Below are 20,153 nucleotides of genomic sequence, written 5' to 3'. Positions count from 1 at the left end.
GAGCACTTGCCCGCGAAAGGCAAAGGTCCCGAGTTCGAGTCTCGGTCGGGCACACAGTTTTAATATGCCAGGAAGTTTCATATCAGCGCACACTCCGCTGCAGAGTGAAAATCTCATTCCGGAAACATTCCCCAGGCTGTGGTTAAGCCATGTCTCCGCAATATCCTTTCTTTCAGGAGTGCTAGTTCTGCAAGGTCGCAGGAGAGCTTCTGTAAAGTTTGGAAGGTAGGAGACGAGATACTGGCAGAAGTAAAGCTGTGAGTACCGGGCGTGAGTCGTGCTTCGGTAGCTCAGATGGTAGAGCACTTGCCCGCGAAAGGCAAAGGTCCCGAGCTCGAGTCTCGGTCGGGCACACAGTTTTAATCTGCCAGGAAGTTTAATATCGGCGCACACTCCGCTGCAGAGTGAAAATCTCATTCAAGGAGAATGTTTTCTGAGTCTTGGTGGCTATGTTTAAACGTAGTGTCATTTATCTGTTTCACTTTTCATACGTAAAGCAACAGTCAATAAAAGTTATTAGACCTGCGATAATAATGTGTAACTTACTTTTAGAATATTTTATGAATATGGATTGAAGTGAAAATTTATGCCAAGCCCGGGAATCGAACCCGGGTTTCCTGCCTACATCAAGAAGTCTTTAGACTGGGGTGGCAGTGAGTATTTGTATCGCGGAGGGAGGCGTGCCAGAGTAGTCCGTTCACTTGTGTGAGCCGCTGTGCCATGCTGACTTAGTGGCAGTCGGTTCTAGCCGCGTTGCGAAGCGACCGTCCGCGAGGCTATGTGCGGCGCACCGCCAGCTGGCCGTTGTTTACTTGTTCTGATAGTGGTATCGTAGTGTCAACAAGCTAGCGCGAACGGCGATGGCGCTTTCGTACGAAAAGGCCCACGACTTATGGAATATGAAGTAGAGCGTTATCTGTGAAGTAATTCACGTCGAGCCACCGAACTCCTCGGTATACATCTTTCGATCGTCTCCAGATCCCTTTTCGTGAAATTTGTCGATAAAGCAGCGTGCGAATTGCTTATTCGCTGTTCCACCACTCGAACGGCAATGTGGGTGTAGTGACTATCCAAAATGAACGCCTCGATGTTCCGAACATACGAATCTTCGAGCTAGCATTTGAAGCTCCGGCCACGCTTACCGTGGACGCACTGCAGCCTTACGGGGAAGTGTGAAGTCACGTGGAAGAAAAGTAGCACACGTTGGAGACGTATCCTGTTATGAACTGAGTGCGTCAGGTGTGATCCAACTGCGCCAACACATCCCGTCGTACGTGACTGTTGGTGGCCGGCCGCGGTGGTCTCGCGGTTCTAGGCGCGCAGTCCGGAGAAGTGTGACTGCTACGGTCGCAGGTTCGAATCCTGCTTCGGGCATGGATGTGTGTGATGTCCTTAGGTTAGTTAGGTTTAAGTAGTTCTAAGTTCTAGGGGACTGATGAATGACCACAGCAGTTGAGTCCCATAGTGCTCAGAGCCATTTGAACCATTTTTGACTGTTGGTGGCTGTCTAGCTATTTATGAAGTTCAACCGCGGACCTGTTCTGGGTGCGGGCAGGAATGGCATGTTCACTCTGAATGCGTGCGGAGACACCTTGTCCAGTTACCACGCGCAGACGCGTCTTCTACATTGCAACCGACAACGCTGCCTATTACATACTTTGAGGCAGCGAGGAACGTGACGGACGCGGATGTTCTTCCATTCCAGCTACCGCCCCCGCCGGCCTGTTTCCGCGCCCACGACGCCACGGACTGCATCGGAACCGCGTACGTGCCGAACAACAACGACCACGTATGCACTGTGTCCGCGTGAGGAAGGACAGCGCCAAAAGATCGATTGAAGCTCGGCCGTGGGGATGCGGGAGGTGCCTACTGTTCGTCGTGATCCACAGGACGCAGACACGCGTGTCCACAAGCATAAGTCGCCCAAACGACGAAAGAAGAGGAGGCTGTCCTCAGGAAACTCTTTGCAAGACGATGCCACCGTTGCAGGAAGATGAGGACAATCCCTTGCGACCCACGCTGAAGACTCCACTCCAACGGTTCCTGTTTCGCTCCTGGCAACGTCCGCCGAAGAACAAAGTTTGACGGTGCTCAACTTACTGACGGCCTTCTGACGATTTGCGGCTAAGATACCAGATGAACATCATCTGTCTCCTAACGTATCACACCTCCAGCTGGATGGATTTGGCGTCCGAGATGGAGATGGAAAGAATGATGTCAGACTCGAGCGACCACCTACTGCCTGCGGTCGGCGGATCGTTGGGTGGACATCTTGTCTCCACCAAATAGTAATATATATATTGTGCGGTGACAGGTACGGTCAGACGGGCGACTGGCTTAAACGATTGCAGGATACTTCATCATACTACCCAATGACTCAGGTATATCGGATAGGTACAATGTCAACGGCATTAGTTCCACAATCAAAACCCAGCTGCTAACGGGCAAAACTCGGGCGGCGGACATTGATATCGTGTTTCTTCAAGAGGTATGGCCTGATCTGCGCCTGGATGTTTATTGACACACGTCATATGTCAACACACCTACGGACAGTTGTGGTGGTACGGCCATAGAACTAAGCGATGGTATAGAAGCAACGGATGTTCAGTATTTCCCATCAGCGTGAGGCGTTGTCGTCACCATCGAAACGGTCCGCCTTGTGGAACAGTATGCCCCGTCTTCATCCGGCCGAGGTGGCCGAGCGGTTCTATGCTCTTCTGTCTGGAACTAAGCTGCTGCTACGGGTGCAGGTTAGAATCCTGCCTCGCGCATGGATGTGTGGATGTTAGTTAGGTGTAAGTACTTCTAAGTCTAGGGGACTGATGACCTCAGATGTTAAGTCCCATAGTGCTTACAGCCGTTTGAACCAATTGAACCCCGTCTGGTGCGGCAAAGCGTCGAGAGCGAACAATCTATTACTCTATTGAGGTAGCTCCATTGTTTCAAGGCGCTACAGGGCAGTCTTTAACAGCGTCTTACGCCCTGAGCATCAGATCCCTCACTATGTCCCAGTCCGGCCCTTCATGCGATGGTCAGGTACCTCGCTTTGCACGATACGTAGACAATTTCCACGGTGACCGACGCGCATATCCACACATCACCAGTCGCTCAGCCAGCAAGTTGAACAAAATATATGTTTCTCGAGGTCTTCTGGCAGCGACTGCCGGTGTAGAGCTGTGGTTCACTGCACTCACCGAGCATCAGGCCTTCATTAACAGGCGAGTCAACATACTCCGGGAAGGGCCTTGCCGTCTCGCCGTCACTGACACCTGGCACAAATGTGAACGACGACGTCATACTTATGATTCTGTGAACGATGGTGGAAGACTGCACCAAAGCAGCTATTCGCCGCGTGGTCATGGTGCATGGACAAGACAGGGCGCTTTGGCAACAATCACCCTCTGAGTTTTACTGCAAGATCTTGAGGGAACTAGCGTCGCAACAGCCTTTTCCAAACCGGCAAACAGTCTTCCACTGGAAATAGGCGCTGTTTCTTCAGTTCACGGCTGCCAGATTGGTAGGTACACAGGTTCGAGCGAGACGGCAAGATTCTGTTCAAATGGTTCAAATGGCTCTGAGCACTATGTGACTTAACATCTGTGGTCAACAGTCCCTTAGAACGTAGAACGACGTAAACCTAACTAACCTAAGGACATCACACACATCCATGCCCGAGGCAGGATTCGAACCTGCGACCGTAGCGGTCACGCGGTTCCAGACTGAAGCTCCTAGAACCGCAGGGCCACAACGGCCGGCGGCAAGATTCTGTCCCAGCAGAACAAGCTTCTCTTTATCACATTCCCAGAGAACGGAGACATCTTAAGAGGCGACTCATTACTGCGGACGGGCAAGGTGCAAAGGTACAGCACAGACACCGCCAACTCCCATGTCCCCACAGATTATTACCGCACTCTCTGTCTGGCATGTTAACGGCCTAACAATGACGTTGATGAAGTCCTGCACGACCTGCCACATTCAGGTTAGTGTGCAAGAAGACCACACATTGTTAGAGGCTGTCACGTTGGGCGCGAGAAACAAATCCCCTGGACTTCATGATCTTCCATTTGAATTTTATAGCATTTTTAAAAGCTGACTGGGGAAGTTTGGCTGCAGGTGTGCTGCGAAAGTCTGGACCAAGGCTTTCGCCCCCCCACCCCCCCACCACTCCCCGAATTTTTTGAGGGCATGGTAAACTTTAGGCCGGGACCAAATGGGGGCAACAGACCGCAAGACTTCCGGCCGTTGACATCAGTGAATTCGGATTATAAGCTGTTCGTACGCTTTCTCGTGCTCGCCTCCTCACTGCTGTCAAGGATGCCATTCATGCCGAGCAAACATGTCTGGTAGGTGGCAATAATACACAAATGGCATGCACTTAGAAGCTGCCCTCGTGGCGGTTGGCCTAGACCACACATTTTACAGAATTGAGCACTATTTCTTGCACGCTGTCTTAGAGAAGATAGATTCCGTTCCTAATATCGTCACGAATGGTTCTCTGCGTCATCCATGGGGCACACTCCACAGTCCTGGTAAATGGCCACGGCTCGTCACCGTTCACTATTGAGCGCTTAGTGTGACAAGCCTGCCCTGTGTCAGTTCTCTCTTCGCCGTCGATCTCGAGCCTGCACGTCATGGCCTACGGCAGCGTTTGGACGGAATTCGCCTCCGCAATGTGCTTTTTACACGAACGACTTAGTTTTCTTGGCGAGGTCGGCAAAAGGTATATGTACGGCGATTGAGTGGCTTCAGCGCTATGGCGAGGTAGCCAGGAGCCGTATCAACCTGCGGAAGTCGCACTACATGGATGTGGGCAGAGGACTGAGGATCAGTAAGTCGGTGCCCCTTACCAAGATCTGAACGATGAAATGTTTGGGAGTGACCTTACCTGGGAACCTGCAGCGTACAGTAGCAGCTACGTATCGCAAGCTACTTAATACGACCCGCATGCAGATTCATCTCCATACCTTTCGAACACTTAACTTGAAAATTTTGCAAGTTCTTCCTCGCCCAGAAACTAATCATTAGACATATGTTCTCCCAATGTCCGCTACGGTAGCTGCCAAGTTCCAGGCGGCCTTTGGTCGTTTCGTCAGCCATGGTATGGTGTTCAGGACACACATGTGGGCGGCGTTGGAATGATAAGCGAGCAAAATAGGGTGCGCGCTCTCTTTCTGCGGATGGTGCATAGCCTATGTACTTCGGACATGGACACCCTCACTGGTAAAGTGACCGAAGAGATGGCGGCTCAATCCTGTTGGTCATATCGCGACACCACTGTGTCGCATTCGCATCTGTCTGATCGGCATGAGTATCTACCACTTCTTTCAACGGACACTGCCTGCTAATGTGATGTTAATGCCGATATCCGGCGGTTGGCTGGAAACGGATGTGGAGTAACATGCACTCCCCCCACTGTGGTGACGGCGATATGGTATGTGATAGCGATTGAAAAATTCCCCCCACGACAACGTTTATACACTATACATCTTCCCGAGGACCCTTTCTGCCCCAGGTGCGCCGCTGCCGACACCGACATGCAGCGTTCCGTTTGTGATACGGCTGCCGACTGCTGGCGTCTCACACGTCTCATGTTGGCAGTCTTGCTGCGACGGACGCCTCGGTCCGTCGAACCCATCAAACTTATCCATCTCGACGTCACTTACTACCCTGATACTTGAAAAGTCATACCTTTTTTGTGAGGGTGTTCCAGAGCTGTTAGATTTTTGGTATTATTTAATGAGCAACTACGTGGTTTGACGCCGCAAGGCGTCGTATGTTTCGCCCTTTGCGGATTACTTGGGGTTGTTGCGTATGCACCCTCCAGACCATTGGGGTGTACCGGGTGTTAGAAGAGATTGAAGGTATAGCACAGGATTGACTCATGAGGGACATCAGCGCTAATTATAGGGTGTTTAACCCTCACTGAACGAGAAGATGACCTGGACATTCGATTGTCTGGCTGCCGCGGTAGACCTAGCTGCAGTTTTTGTTTGTAGTTTAGATAGAGTTTTGGGTGTATTAGGGGTGCTAGGGCCCAATGTCTGAAGTAGAATCGAATGTTAGCTTCTTTGACTACTAGTAGAAAAGGGGTAGTAGCTTTCATAAAAAATTAAAAAAAGAGTTTACACGGTTATTTCTGAAGCGAGTGCTGCTTTGAGTCACGAGTCTCGCTGAAGGCCTGACTTCATAGCCGTTTCGTGACAGCGCTACAGGCAGTCAGATCCAAAATCAATAAATAAATTACAACTATGAAATGCCAACTGCTTCAGTGTTTGACACAGGACAGCAAGTAGACACAGGCTGTTAAAAGTGAAAAGAAAGAAAGTGATAATCGCACCTGCCTAATTAGTAGGAGACCCGGGTTCTATTCACGGCCGTGGTACAAATTTTCACTAATACATAAAAAAACCATATCTTTATGAGACCAGTAAGGTCTCCGAAACTGTATCATTTCATTTTTTTACTTTTAGAAGTCTCCTCGTACACAGAAGAATTCAAAAGAAAACTGAATATCTCTAAGGTAACGGCCGCCCGGCTAGCCGCACGATATAACGCGCAGTTTCCCAGAGGGAAGGAGTGCAGGTCCCCGGCACGAATCCATCCGGCGGATTAGTGCCGAGATCCGGTGTGCTGGCAAGCCTGTGGATCGTTTTTATAAGGCGGTTTTCCGTCTGCCTCGGCGAGTGTGTGCTGGTTTCCCTGCTGTGGCCTGTTGTAGTTTTGTGAACCACTGAGGGCTATGGTGTGACGAAACCCCTCCATCGTTTCTAGGTCCCCGGTTCAATACACAAATACACAATTTCTAAGGTGACTATCAGTTTGAATTTAGCAACGGTAAACACACCAGAGAGACAGTTCTGACGTTGTGCGGGATAAAACACAATACTCAAGAAACATCAAGAGATCTTCATAGATTTTGTTGACCAAGCAAAATGGTTCGATACTGCAAAACACGTCTACGCCCACAGCGGCACTGAACAGAATTGTAGTGAAATCTAATGCCACTGTGATACTGTTAACCCACCTTACACTTCACATGAACTTCTAAGCTCCGGCCTTTATTTCCCGCCGGCCGGAGTGGCCCTGCGGTTCTAAGTGCTACAGTCTTGAACCTAGCGACCGCTACGGTCGCAGGTTCGAATCCTGCCTCGGGCATGGATGTGTGTGATGTCCTTAGGTTAGTTAGGTTTAATTAGTTCTAAGTTCTAGGCGACTGATGACCTCAGAAGTTAAGTCGCATAGTGCTCAGAGCCTTTATTTCGCATGTGTCGACATTTCGCTGCTTGAAGTGTACAGAGGTCGAGAGTGATGTCACGGGGGGAAGGGGGGGGGGCACGCTTGTGCAAGATTACAGAGGAAATTTGTAGGCACCTTGAAGCAAAATTTAAAACTTACAGTTAGTAGGAAAGAGGAAGCAAATAAAAACGTCATCCCTGATGCCGCAGTTTTACTGCATGAACAGTGAAACTGTAGTAAGCGATAAACTTTTCTCTTTTCATCATTTTGTGGCAGGGTTGTGTCAGCGAGAAAAAATTTCTGAAAGGCTTGAAATGATGTGTAAAGTTAATGTCGGTGCTCTCATTCTCAAACACTGGGCGAGTATAGCCTGGCTATTTGCACGCACTAGTTGCGTTGCCTCAAGACATGTACACAGATTATAAGTGTAATATTTGTGTTGTTGTGTTGAACCAGTCACATACTGGGTGGATTGTTGCAGCATTATAAATTTTGAAGTTCGCTCACTGGTTATTTGATGTATCGAAAATTAAATTTCTGTTGCCGCTGGAAGACTTAGATGGGCAACCTGGAACAGCGGCTTACAAGGCGACAATACGAACTTGATCTCACCGAATTGGTTCATATTGTCAGGGTGTGTAAGGTACGATTAGTCTTTAACATGTGTAAACAGTAAGACGTAACCGGCGACCAGGGTGGCCGAGCGGCTCTAGGCGCTTTAGTCTGGAACCGCGCGACCGCTATGGTCGCAGGCTCGACTCCTGCTTCGGGCATGGATGTGTGTCATGTCCTTAGGTTAGTTAGGTTTAAGTAGTTCTAAGTTACAGGGGACTGATGGCCTAAGATGTTAAGTCCCATACTGCTCAGAGCCATTTGAACCATTTAAGAGGTAACTCACAAGCGTTTTTATCAAAATCGGGTTCGGAAATTGTAGGCGTGCTTATATCGGGTAGGGCCTACGGTATCTGACGTGTCCCCAGGCGCGCGAGTAAGCGCTTAGTTTGATCAGCGGGAGGTCTTTGGATCGACTCTCGGTGTCGGTAGGTTCGCTTTTTCATTCCCTCATAATTCTAATAACAGATTTACTATCACCTTGCAATGTCAACAAATCATTTATTATCTTGTAAATAAATATATTTCTTAAAAAGAGGAGAAAAAGGTTTTTCTTAAGAATATTGGAAATAAAAAGAGGAACTCACATGAACTTTCTAATAAATCATTAGAGTCATTTTATTTATATTATTTTATCTACGCTTTTGACAAAATAATGTGAAACCCATGTAGCACTGCACAAATCAGTGGGATACTGATCTTAGAAGCATGGTAAACGATAATTATTGCGACGTACATCATGTATAATGAACGCTGAATTTTTGCATGTGTATGGTTTTTCAATGTGCCTACTGCAAAACTAATTTGGTAAACATTCATAAACTGTTCTCAATCGTCTCACAATTTCGCGGGGTACGACGCATATCGAAGTATATGACCGAAAACTCGTGCAGTTAGCTCTCAAAAACAAGAAGAACCGGCAACAAGATTCGATGTAGAAATCTCTCGCTTGTTAAACTAAGCGCGTACTTGTTCGGCCGCGGACTCCTTACTTCTGACCGACCATACAAACTATATTAGCACATCTAAAATTTTAAAAGGTGTTTTTCTCGGAAACGATTTAGAGTTTCGCTTTCCTGTTTACATATGTTGACGTCCTAGCCGTGCCCTACACGCCCTGTCAGTATGAATGAAATCGGTGACGGGTAGTTCGTCCTGTCTCCTTGTTAGTAATGTACAGTGGTGTGCATAACTTAAAGAACGAAAGTAGCTTATGCTTCATGTGTCACTTCCGAAAAACATAGCGTGATGACGCCTGTAGCATACATAGAAATAACTGCTGCACAGAAGGCGACTGAAGGAAACATGCAATGAGACGAAAAGAAATGACTTATTTATGAAGTTCATTCAAATGAAACCTGGTCGGTACGTTTGCCTTTGCCTTACACGTAAGGTGGCACCACGCAACTGCTAGTATTGTGGCGTCATCTGTAGGTAGAGAGACTGAGGCGTGCGCACCGTTTGATGTTGCATAGCGCGAGTGTGGTTTCACGCCGAAGAGACGGTGGTCACACAAGTTATTGTCAACTACCGAACATACAGGTGAGTAAGCAGGGACAACGAGGAGTGATTTGATTTTTGGCAGCGGAGGGAGTTGGAGGCCTTGAGATCTATCGACGGATGAAGGCTGTGTACGGTGAGTACAGACTTAGTCGTTCAAGTGTTGTGGAATGGCTCAGACGATTCCTTGAGGGGCGTGAGTCACTGGAAGACGATGCTCGTCCTGGACAGGCTCATCGTGTCATCACACCGGAAATGCTTGCTGAAGTGAATGCTTTAGTCTTGGACAACAGCAGAATCACCGTGGACGAGATCCATAGGTTACTGGGTATTATCGTACCCACCGCCCACACCATAGTGCATCAACACTTGAACTTTCGAAAAATATTTGCGCTGTGGGTTCCCCACCCACTGACCGCCGAACTGCGGAATACTCGAATGGCGCTGTTTCTGAGTCATCTGCAACGATATCACGAGCAGGAATACTGCTTTCTGTCGCATATTGTCACAGGTGACGAATCACGGTGTCACTATCTTGAACCGGAAAGCAAGCGTCAGAGCAAGCAGTTGGAAACATGTCACTTCACCATCTCCAAAGAAATCAGAGTCGATGCACACCAGTTCTGGTAAGGTCATGATGTCTTTCTTTTTGGACCAAGAGGGCCCACTGCTTGTCGAGTTCGTGGAACAGGGAACCACCATCAAAGCCCAGCTTATTAAGCCACTTTACAGAACCTTAGACGAGGCATCAAGTCGAAAAGCCGAGGCATGTTGTCCAATGCCGTGATCCTCCTGCATCATGATGACCGCCCACACAAGGCCAATGAGGTGAGGACGACATTGATGCAGTTTCGGTGGGGAACGCTGGAACATCCACCGTACAGTCCAAACCTTTCACTGTTGACTTTCATGTGTTTGGACCTCTAAAACAAGCTATTCGTGGACATCGATTCGCAATGGACGACAGACAGGGTCCAAGCCTGGATCCGACAGCAGCCTACTAGCTTCTTGAAGGATGGAATCGACTGGCTAGTGTCGCAATGGGATAAATGTGCCAACAGTTTTGGCGACTATTTTTGAGTTTGTGTACTGTGTATAACGACATTTTTGAGTTAATAAAATCGTTACCGCTACTTTGCACTAGTGAACGGGTTTCATTTAGATGCCCCTTATAAAACAAAAATTTACACAGAAGTCACCGCAGTTCATATAGTCTTCTGAAAGTTACAAACGACAAGCGTGGTTCTTAATAGACTGCCAGTTAGCACCACGGATGGGAATGTAAGCTCTGCAACGTTCTCCCAAGCTTGGCTTAGTAAGGAGTTCCTGCAGCAGAGCCTACCCTTCTGTCACCAGCCTCGTTGACAACTGCTGGATGGTCTTTGTGTATGTGGGCCACACATGCTCTATGGCATTTAAGTCGGGGAAACGGCTAAGCCAATCCTTTCGCCGAATAGCCTGTCTTTCAAAAAACTCTTCCACAGGCGTAATTCGATGAGGTCACACACTGTCAACCATAAAAATGAAGTGAGGACCGAATGCACCCCTTAAAAGCGCACATAGGGTAGAGAAACAGTGTCTCAATTACGTTGATCGGTTTCTTTTAAGGTGTTCAAAGCACGCCCATGCAACACTATGCCTCCCGACACCATAAGATCCGGACCACCAAAATTTTTGGGATAGATATCATGTTTACGCCAGTGACTGTTGAACGTTTTGTTTCCACTATTGCAATTTCGGCCTTTGGCCATTATCAAGTGCAGATGTTTTGGATTGAAGCCATGTCTGATTTATACAAGTTGACACATTTATATGTCGTTGTCATTTGCTGCTATATTCACTCGTAACGCTGCTAACGTTACGAAGGTATATAACAGCAAATGACAACGACATATAAATGTGTCAGCTTGTATAAAGCAGACATGGCTTAAAGCCAAAACATCTGCACTTGATAATGGCCTAAGGCCGAAATTTCAATAGTGGAAATAAAATTTTTAACAGTCACTGGCGTGAAGATGATGTCTTTCAAGAAATTTCACATGACTGTGAATCCCAGTTGTGAAAAGTTAATGAAAATTTTCACGTTCCACAAATCTGGACGTACTCTGACGAGAGATGGAATTCGTAAGCACCCATGATAATCGGTGAATGGGCTGACCTGCCTATTCCCCATACTTACATCCCATCGCGCATGTGTGGGGTGCGTTGGGAAGATGTACTGCAACACGTACACGTGTACAATCAATCATCGAGCAGTTTTCAGTCGCGCCGATGAATAAACGGATAGCCTATCACATGGACTCTTTACCAACATTAAGATGTCATTTATATTTGTCTCGTTGTGAATTTCTTCCAGTTAACTCTCGTTTTATATGTAGTAGTTATATCTACGTATGGTCAAAGTTTCTTCGAGAGGATGTTACTTTCGTTCTCAAGTTTCGTACACCGGTGTAAACCGAAATAAACTACCTGATTATTATGGAATGGGCAGACAACGACTGTGATGGAGCGTAGGTAACCCGCAGACTGACGGGCAGTGTATGCTTGGAGGAAGGAGCAAGGAAAGAGATAACTAAGCCGTACCAGGAAACAACACAGTGGGTGAAGTGACAATGGTGTTGACAACATCAGATCAGAGAGTTCTTTAATAAAAATGAATCTTGCATTGGTGCCTGGCAGACGGTCGATGTGAATGTATAGAGAACCATCCGGGGAATTCCTCTGTCACAAGACAGCGAGACCGAGCAGCTTAGCAAGAGCAGCAGACTTTACAGACTGGAGAAGACACACGCACGCGCGGCGCCACCGCCGTGGCCTCCAGCCCCCGGCCTGTTTACACATTCCTCTCTGCTCCCCGGCGTATAAAATGTAAAACAAACAGCGCTGTTATTCTTTCATCAGAGCGGCGATTTAATCTGGCTGATGAGTAGAGAAAATATAGCTTTGCCTTAGAGCCTGTAATTCTGACTTTAATTTCGCGGGTCCTTCTTGCGTCAGAAGGGATTTAGTACGAAATCTGAATACGACTTTACCGAATACGAACTCTGTACACTATACGGAGCTTTTTGTAGAATTTTCTTTCGGGATCCAGAAGCAGTCAAAAAGTGTTTCTTATATTTATCTTGTTCTTAGGTGCGTTTTAATAAAGAATCATGCAAAATACACTACGCGTATCCACAGAAAAACTTATGTAAAAACTTGATATGTAAGAGCCAAAATTTTGCAACGAGCTTGTTTCGCAATTACAGAGTAGTTGCGTGCAATACATTGCCCTCTGTTACGTACTTTCAATATTGAAATCGAGTGTACCTTTAAAGTGCGCTGACCAAAATTATTTGTGTACTCTGACACGTCAGTCTGTTACCGAACGCCAATGCTCTAGTACTATTTGTGAGGGACAACTGAAGTATTAGTTGAATCAGTGCTCAAGAATAAACAGTGAAAAAGTATGTGTACTTTTTCGGCTTTAGACTGTGTTCACATTGGGCACCAGGATGGGACGGGATGAGATATACTGGAACGGCCCACGCTTAGCTGTCACAAGCCGCTGTCCTGCGTGTTTGCATTGCGCTTCCGGCGGTGATGAGGGAAATCCCCTTCTCCAAGTTTCACATTGTAAAAGCTGTTGATGATACATAAGACTATGCCACATTGTGTTACGAACTTATAGTCTCCTTAAAAACTTTACATCACTCATGGGAAAAGAAAACATTTGCAATTCATATCACGCAATTTTTTATTCCGTAAGGTTTCTCAGTCGATTTTGTAGAAACTGTGCTGTTAAAAATCTGAGTTTTGTACACGTGATAGTGTATCATTTTACCTTCTTAACAAGCCATTTATGTTTTCAATGTAGCTAAAAGTACAAAGACGTATTTGAAATGATAGTAACACTAATGTCTGTCTCCGTTCACAAGTAAAAGCAAGTTATTGAGTGACTTAAAAGTCTCGATCACGAGCTTATGGAGTTCATGTGGGTACAGCTTACTATCAGACACTGCAGGATAGAAAAACGAGTTACTAGTAATCAGTGCAGGTCTAGTTTCGGAAAACTGTGTGATTTTAATCATCCATGTCGTAAAACGCCAAATGTAAACGATTTTTTTCCTAGGTAACGACCGATTACACTGGACAATCATATAAAGTACCTGATCAGGACAAAATGGGCAGACAACAAGTGTGATCGAGCGAAGGCGACACGCAGGCTGAAGGGCAGTGTGTGCTTGAAGGAGAGGATGTTCATCTTATATCCTCCTTTCAAGACACTGTCTATTCCGTTCAACTGCTCTTCCAAGTCCTTTGCTGTCTGCGACAAAATTACAATGTCATCGGCGAACCTCAAAGTTTTTATTTCTTCTCCATGGATTTTAATACCTACCCCGAATTACAGTAGGCCACACTTTAAATTACAAACGGCAAGCTAATATTTGTTGTTCACATCCTACAATTTGTTGAATGTGTGCTTGCAGCTCTCCATGCTACTCTATCCTGTGCAAGTTTCTTCATCTCCCAGTACCTACTGATACCTACATCCTTCTGAATCTGCTTAGTGTATTCATCTCTTGGTCTCCCTCCACAATTTTTACCTTCTTCGCTGCCCTCCAATGCTAAATTTGTGGTCCCTTGATGCCTCAGAACATGTCCTACCAACCGGTCCCTTCTTCTAGTCAAGTTGTCCCACAAACACCTCTTCTCCCCAATCCTATTCAACACCTCCTCATTAGTTATGTGATCTACCCATCTAATCTTGAGCATTCTTCTGTAACACCACATTTCCAAAGCTTCCATACTCTTTTTGTCCGAACAATTTATCGTCCACGTTTCACTTCCATAAATGACTACACTCCATTCAAATACTTTCAGAATCGACTTCCCGAGACTTAAGTCTATGTTAACAAATTTCTCTTCTTCAGAAACGCTTTCCTTGTCATTGTCAGTCTACATTTTTTATCCTCTCTACTTCGACCATCATCAGTTATTTTGCTTCCCAAATAGCAAAACTCCTTTATTACTATTGTGTCTAATTTCCTAATCTAATTCCCTCAGCATCACCCAACTTAATTCGACTACATTCCATCATCCTCGTTTTGCTTTTCTTGATGTTCATCTTATATCCTCCTTTTAAGACACTGTCCATTCCGTTCAACTGCTCTTCCAAGCCCTTTACTGTCTCCGACAGAATTACAATATCATCCATGGATTTTAATACCTATCCCGAATTTTTGTGTTGTTTCCTTTACTGCTTGCTCAATATACAGATTGAATAGCATCGGGGAGAGGCTACAACCCTGTCTCTCTCCCTTCCCAACCACTGCTTCCCTTTCATGTCCCTCGGCTCTTATAACTGCCATCTGGTTTCTGTACAAATTGTAAATAGCCTTTCATTCCCTGTATTTAACCCCTGATACCTTTAGAATTTGAAAGAGAGTATTCCAGTAAACGTTGTCAAAATCTTTCTCTATGTCTACAAATGCTAGAAACGTAGGTAATTTTCACATCTGTCAACACCTTCTTTCTTTGGGATTGGGAATATTATATTCTTCTTGAAGTCTGAGGGTATTCGCGCTGTCTCATACATTTTGCTCACCAGATGGTAGAGTTTTGTCAGGATTGGCTCTCCCAAGGCCGCCTGTAGTTCTAATGGAATGTTGTCTACTCCCGGGCCCTTGTCTCGACTCAGGTCTTTCAGTGCTCTGTCAAACTCTTCACGCAGTATCGTATCTCCCATTTCATCTTCATCTACATCCTCTTCCATTTCCATAATATTGTCCTCAAGTACATCGCCCTTGTATAGACCCTCTATATACTCCTTCCACCTTTCTGCTTTCCCTTCTTTTCCTAGAACTGCGTTTCCATCTGAGCTTTTGATATTCATATAAGTGGTTCTCTTTTCTCAAAAGGTCTCTTTAATTTTCTTGTAGTCAGTATCTTTCTTACCCCTATCAATACATGCCTCTACATCCTTACATTTGTCCTCTAGCCGTCCTGCTTAGCCATTCTGCTCTTCCTGTCGACCTCATTGTTGAGACTTTTGTATTTCTTTTTGTCTGCTTCATTCACTGCGTTTTTATATTTTTTCCTTTCATCAATTAAATTCAATATTTCTTCTGTTACCCAAGGATTTCTACTAGCCCTCGTCTTTTTACCTACTTGGTCCCTCAGAGCTACCCATTCTTCTTCCACTGTATTTATTTCCCCCATTCCTGTTAATTTTTCCGTTATGCTCTTCCTGAAACTCTGTACAATTTCTGGTTTAGTCAGTTTATCCAGTTTTCATCTCCTTAAATTCCCACCTTTTTGCAGTTTCTTCAGTTTTAATCTGCAGTTCATAACCAATAGATTGTGGTCCGAGTCCATATCTGCCCCTGGAAATGTTTTACCATTTAAAACCTGGTTCCTAAATCTTTGTCTGACCATTATATAATCTATCTGATGCCTTCTAGTATCTCCAGGATTCTTTCATGTACACAACTTTCTTTAATGATTCCTAAACCAAGTGTTAGCCATGATTAAGTTATGCTCTGTGCAAAATTCTGCCAGACGACTTCCTCTTTCATTTCTTAGCCCCAATCCATATTCACCTACTATGTTTCCTTCTCTCCCTTTTCCTACTCTCAAATTCCAGTCACCCATGACTATTTAATTTTCGTCTCCCTTCTCTACCTGAATAGTTTCTTTTATCTCATCATATATTTCATCAATTTCTTCATCATCTGCAGAGCTAGTTGGCATATAAACTTGTACTACTATAGCAGACGTGGGCTTCGTGTCTATCTTGGCCATTATAATGCGTTCACTATGCTGTTTGTAGTACCTTACCCGCACTCCTATTTTTTTTATTCATTATTAAACCTACTCCTGCATTACCCCTATTTGATTTGGTATTTATAACCCTGTATTCACCTGACCAAAAGTCGTGTTCCTCCTGCCACCGAACTTCACTAATTCCCACTATATCTAACTCTAACCCATCCATTTCCCTCTTTAAATTTTCTAACCTACCTGCCCGATTAAGGGATCTGACATTCCACGCTCCGATCCGTAAAACGCGTTTTCTTTCTCTTTCGCTGTAGGTAGTCTATAATATTAGCTTACAATGTTCTATTTAACTGCTTCCTAGATGGATATGAAAGACACAGATGCTAAAAATATGATTTCATTAGGCATTTGTCTACACCTAACTATGACTAACGCACCAGATGTTCCTTTTTGTGTTTTCACTTTCGTGTTACTGAGACCGTGGAGGACAGCAAGTAGCAGTGGCACAACTTGTAAGAAGTTCTGAACTTTATGTCGACTCTGTCTTTACTTTCTAACAACTGTGTATAACTCTGGGGAATAATATATCTTTTAGGAAATCCGTATGATGAAGACCAGAGCAAGTGGATCTTCGTTTCAATGAACTGTTTAATGTCACCTTGCCAGATTTGTAGATTCTCATCTGTGTCTCTAAGGCGTTTCCGTTTTGAAACCGAGGAAAAATTTTAGGAGTATAACAGCAGAAGAAAAATTGTTTATTATGCTAAAATAGGATAAATTAGTGCACAAGCATGTTCTGAATAGAACTTTGTACAGAACTCACTGCTTTCAATTCATGACACTCAAGCTCTAGTATTTTAAGTTGCATAAATGTTTACCTCTGAAGAGGGAAGTAATAAGTTTCATTATCTTCAGTAATGCCTGCTGTGCCTTTATCAAAATTGTTTTGTCCTTTCGGAGTTACAAATATTTTTTAGTATTTTTCCCTCTATTTTTGTTTCTTTTTTCTTAGTGATGTGTTGCTTGATAATAGCGATGGTTCATCGACTGGAGTCAGAGACGGCCTCTTTAAATGATCTTCGTCTTGTGAGAAATATCGAGAGGCGAAAATTCTTGAGATAATGCCAAAAATGGCTCTGAGCACTATGCGACTAAACTTCTCAGGTCATCAGTCGCCTAGAACTTAGAACTGATTAAACCGAACAAACCTAAGGACATCACACACATCCATGCCCGAGGCAGGATTCGAACCTGCGACCGTAGCAGACGTGCAGTTCCGGACTGCGCGCCTAGAACCGCTAGACCACCGCGACCGGCGTGAGATAATGCCATTTGGTTCACTGGTTCTGTTTCCACTAATAAGGAACTGTGTGTAGCTCTTGGAATTAAGATATCTCTGAAAATATTTATGTGATGAAGTAAAAGGCAAGTGGAACAGCATTCTCAAGGACTGTTGCCTGGATCACCTAACCTCATGTTTCCATGTGTTTTAAGATCTTCTCTGTAACTATATCTATGACTTTCCATTTCGATTTTTCCATTATAAATTGAAGAATATTCGAAGAGTATAAGGAAATACGGCTCTTTAGTTTCCTATAATTACGGCTGTATGAAAAAAGGTGAAGTGCATGTAGATGAACTTAATACCTATCATGTGTCACAATAGTACTTGTAATATTTCCTCACTGACTATCAAATGTACAGACTTGTACGGGGACACTTCTGATAAAAGCAGATGGGAGGCATCTGATACGTTTGCTGCAGAAACATAAAACTTGTGTAGTGACACTTCTGATAAAGACAGACGGGTGATATCTGAAACGTCTGCTGCAGAAACTGAATGTAGCTCGACCGGCTTGCGCTGGCTAACGGCTCGTGCTATAAGTATTGTACATTCTGAATGTCGACAGCCCTGCCGCGACTCGGCCGCCAGTGTGAACATCCCAATGCAAAACAATCTGTTGATGTCCCGTCGCGTCACGGACGGCGCGCGGAGTGAACACTTCCTTAAGTCGGTTTTCACATTGCGGGCCGGGATAGGCTGGGATGGGATGTGTAGGACCCGCCCACGTTTAACCAGCTAAAATCGTTGCGCTAGGTGTCCACACTACGTGCCGAGCCGAGAAGGGCAAAATATACTTCTCCAAGTTGTATACTTGAAAGTATAAGGGGTAGTCAAAAACTTCCCTTCGAAGGTTGTACTACCCATAATCAAAATTCCAGTCAGGTAAATTCGCCGTGAGCATTGAGGAAATCATCCCACTGAGGGACCACTTGAAGATACCCGTTTGGTGAATCACCGTAACTGCTTGCTGAACATCCTCATCTGACAGTAAACGAGCACGCTTCAAGGCCTTTTTTTATAAGGCGTCAAAGGCGTGGTAATCGTACAGAGACACATTAGGGCCATAGGGCGGGTGCTCGAGTGTCTCCCACTTGAGTCGGCGTAACTTTCGTGTTACGACTTTTGCGATGTGGGGATATGCATCATCATGAAGCAGCATCACCCTTTGTTGCACCGTTCCACAACGACAGTTTTCCACAGACATGCTACCCCGTACTCATTATTCATTCACCGATGGATGTCTACCGGTGTTTGTCCTTCTAGAGCTAAGAAAAGAACATAACAGTGATCGTGTTTGGAAAAATTTGTAATAAAGTTGCCATAGATCACGTTCCTGCATTTACCGTATGCATGTCGGAAAGACACGAATACCACACTAATCCTATGCCTACCTGTCGGTGCTTATATGCCCTCATCGGGGTCGCACTACATTGCATGTACTCTGCAGCAACGCCCTCCAACGACAACTTTTTCGATAGCCCCTTATACATAAGACTAAAATAACCCGTTTTATGAACTAGTTTTACCCTTATAGACATTACTTTCCATGTGAAAAATTCAAACTTGTGCTTATCATTTCATGTGATTTCTTAGTTCTGTAACGTTTCTCAATAAATCTGAAGAATGCATGCAGTTAAAAAACTTGATTTTAGTGTTCTAATGAAGTATATATTTTTTTCATAATGCATAAGGTTATTACGAAACGACGCTATTTGACAGCCACAAGAATTTGATTTACAAAACTGTTATTAAAAATGTATGATAGCACGTCGTTTACCACTCGCTGCCTGTGAGACCATAGCCTACTGCAAGCGAAATGTAGCTAAAAGCGGCGACACTGTTATCCCTCTTGCGAGGGGTCAATTCCACTATCAGAACACGATGTAGTTCGCGTTGATCAAATACTGCAAGATACGAAAACAAATTACTAAAGATCAATTCTGTCATAGTGTTGGAGCTCCATATGATTTTTAGTCTTCCATGTACAGACAACTCCTAATACAGACGAATTATTCACTTGGCGATGACCGTTTAAATTGCACAATCTTCTGCTATGGTCTTATATTAGTTCACATTTTATGTTATGAATGGCAGACAACTAATTATTGACCAAAGTCAACAATAAGTGTAATGTTTACGTTTTATTTGAAAACCAGAGGTGTAGAATATTTCATAATTAAACTGATGTATCATGATGCAGTACTGTGGATGGACTATAATAAAAGTATGCGATATTATACTTAATTGCTTTTGAGTTGGAGCTGAGTAACGGCAGTTTCCAAAAATAGAGTTGTTTTTATAGATATTATGTTATTACATTATTATATTAGGTAGTATAGATATTATTACATTTATTGATATATCTACGTCTAAAGTGACTAATATGCAGTATGTTGCATTCCGTAATTTTTGCTTTAATACACTCATGCTCATAAATTAAGGACAATACTGATACATGGCGAAACAACGGTCAGGTGGGCGGTTTTCGGATTTAAATCACCTCGGGGTATGACCATGCGATGCATTTGACCTGCAGTCGTCGCCCGGTGGCGCTGCCAGCAGTCCACACACGCAGAGGAGAGGTGCGTTGGTGCATGTCAGATTACGGTGCAGCGAGTAAGTATGCAGACGTTTCCAGACGTGCTAATGGTGACAGTGTGTTGAAAATGGCTCAAAGAACACATATTGATGACGTTATGAG

This window comes from Schistocerca gregaria, chromosome 2 (genome assembly GCF_023897955.1).
Source record: "Schistocerca gregaria isolate iqSchGreg1 chromosome 2, iqSchGreg1.2, whole genome shotgun sequence".
NCBI classification, from domain to species: domain Eukaryota; kingdom Metazoa; phylum Arthropoda; class Insecta; order Orthoptera; family Acrididae; genus Schistocerca; species Schistocerca gregaria.
This window is presented reverse-complemented; position numbering follows the sequence as displayed.